At 55.9% G+C, this 2500-nt stretch overlaps 1 non-coding gene across 1 annotated transcript in view; it reads right to left on the bottom strand.

Moving 5' to 3' along the window:
- LOC126322345 (small subunit ribosomal RNA) overlaps positions 1 to 365 on the bottom strand; it is a 1893-nt gene extending 1528 nt beyond the window's left edge. Inside the window, exon 1 of the ribosomal RNA XR_007558963.1 lies at positions 1 to 365. This exon is cut by the window's left edge and continues 1528 nt beyond it. This is a non-coding gene — a ribosomal RNA (small subunit ribosomal RNA).
- Between the last annotated feature and the right edge of the window lie 2135 nt (positions 366 to 2500).

Below are 2500 nucleotides of genomic sequence, written 5' to 3'. Positions count from 1 at the left end.
CCATGGTAGGCGCAGAACCTACCATCGACAGTTGATAAGGCAGACATTTGAAAGATGCGTCGCCGGTACGAGGACCGTGCGATCAGCCCAAAGTTATTCAGAGTCACCAAGGCAAACGGACCAGACGAGCCAATCCGATTGGTTTTGATCTAATAAAAGCGTCCCTTCCATCTCTGGTCGGGACTCTGTTTGCATGTATTAGCTCTAGAATTACCACAGTTATCCAAGTAACGTGGGTACGATCTAAGGAACCATAACTGATTTAATGAGCCATTCGCGGTTTCACCTTAATGCGGCTTGTACTGAGACATGCATGGCTTAATCTTTGAGACAAGCATATGACTACTGGCAGGATCAACCAGGGAGCTGCGTCAACGAGAGCTGAGCAGCCGGCCGCCCGGGAGTGTGTCCCGAGGGCCCGCGCGAACACGCAAGCGTCCACTCAATTATTCTGCAAACAGGAGGAGGCTGAGCTCCCCTGCACGATACACCTCGAAACCCTCTCAGGTCCCGGCGGCGCGCAGCGCCGTCCTAAGTACTTGGTCGGGTTCGAGAGAGGCGCAATCGCCCGGAGATAGGCGAGTAGACGCTTTCAGTGCGAACACCCGTGCTCCCAACTGAGCTTGCCGCTGCCGACAGAGGCCCGGGAGCGTGCTGTCGTGGCATTGCCGGCGGGAAACAACACGCGCCACCTACGGTGACCGGCAGCTCCAACGCCAGCGCCACAGAAGGGCAAAGCCCCACTTGGGTGCAGAAGCGAACTCTCCCAGCACAGCGCACGCGCCAACACGTCCGCAGAGCTGCGATACAAACCACCTGCGAGAACCGCTGGGGGCGACCGAGCAGCAGACGGCGTCGCGACGCCGAGTGCCGGGCGGCGGCGCATCCTCAACGCACACAGTCCGCAATCGGACCAGCACACTGCAGATGTCCACCGCGCTTCGCACCGGGCTCGGCAGAACCCACTTTGGCCGCCTGGCGCCGCGCGCAGGGTGCGCCGGCGCATAGCTGGGACGCCAGCCGGGCCCGTCGGCCGGCGCTCCTGCCACTGGGCGCCCCCCACCAGCCGGCTGTAGTGCGTGCGCTCACGCAGCGCGCGGCCAGCACGCCGGGCGGCCCCCCCTCACCGGCCGGGGACTGTCCCGCCAAGCCACAGCCTCGTATCGCTTCATACCCACATGGCCAACTCAGGTTCGGGGGCATGGCGGGTACCGCCGAAACAACCGGTTCACAGATGTACCGATCGTCGCTATCACCGATGCACCTGCAGCGCGAACAACCGCTCAACAACTGATTTCCAGTTCATTTGCGGATCTTTGGCAGCAAACGTATACGTCAATCTACATTTGCGAAATCTACGATTCTGGCATGCCTGCATGTTATGTGTCACGACACGCTACATCAGCCCACATACACACTGCGGCATGTACACGAGAGAACACGTGGAAGATGGTCCGCGCACGTGTGCAATGTCCCTTGCGCGGTCGACTGTCAACCGGCCTCTGTAGCATGTCGCAGATGTGGAACGCGGTCCACCGTGCTATCATGTTGTGTGGGGCAATACGATTAAATAGGAAAACCCTCGTCGCTACATCAACAGACGGCTCACGCTGATTCCCGGCAGAGGGAGGAGGGGGGGGGGGGGGCCAACATGCAATACTTTCGTCCGTACCTACTTACCACATGTCTGTACGGCGTACAACAGTGCAATCTCGCTGTAATGGGGAGACGAGACAAGTAGCATCGTGCACAACATATGGCCCTTATGATTCGCCATTGTAGGGCGCAGCCGGTGTACGGTCAAGCATGTGCCACATTATGTCACTCAGTACGTAACGACGGATGATCAGTGTGGGTTACGCGTACATCAGCGGACAGTCCACACAGGCCGTACCACAACGTACACTGACTGCATCGACAACCGAATGCAACTGAACAGCTGCAAGGCTCATTTCACAAACAAACGCCTGACCGACCAGCTTGGAAGGGCAGGAGGGGAGGGCGATATTCGTTCTGTAGCGGTACACCCTTCCAGTGGTTAGCGGGACTGTGTAGAAAGTACGCAACACTCGAAAGACCTTTATGTGAGGGTACGCACCATGGCATCAAGAAATACACATGACACCAGAGGATCCAAGCAGTGAACTATGTTCAGAGGGTTGCTGTTAGGCAAAGCTACATTCCTGTGACGTTACATGTGACAGTTAAGGTGCAGTGTAAGTTAGGTTAAGGTGCAGTGTAAGTTAGGTTAAGGTGCAGTGTAAGTTAGGTTAAGGTGCAGTGTAACTTAGGTTAAGGTGCAGTGTAACTTAGGTTAAGGTGCAGTGTAACTTAGGTTAAGGTGCAGTGTAAGTTAGGTTAAGGTGCAGTGTAACTTAGGTTAAGGTGCAGTGTAACTTAGGTTAAGGTGCAGTGTAACTTAGGTTAAGGTGCAGTGTAACTTAGGTTAAGGTGCAGTGTAACTTAGGTTAAGGTGCAGTGTAACTTAGGTTAAGGTGCA

Source organism: Schistocerca gregaria, unplaced genomic scaffold (genome assembly GCF_023897955.1).
Source record: "Schistocerca gregaria isolate iqSchGreg1 unplaced genomic scaffold, iqSchGreg1.2 ptg000806l, whole genome shotgun sequence".
NCBI classification, from domain to species: Eukaryota; Metazoa; Arthropoda; class Insecta; order Orthoptera; family Acrididae; genus Schistocerca; species Schistocerca gregaria.
Note: the sequence above shows the minus strand (reverse complement) of the source record. Positions and strands in the feature narration are given on the sequence as shown.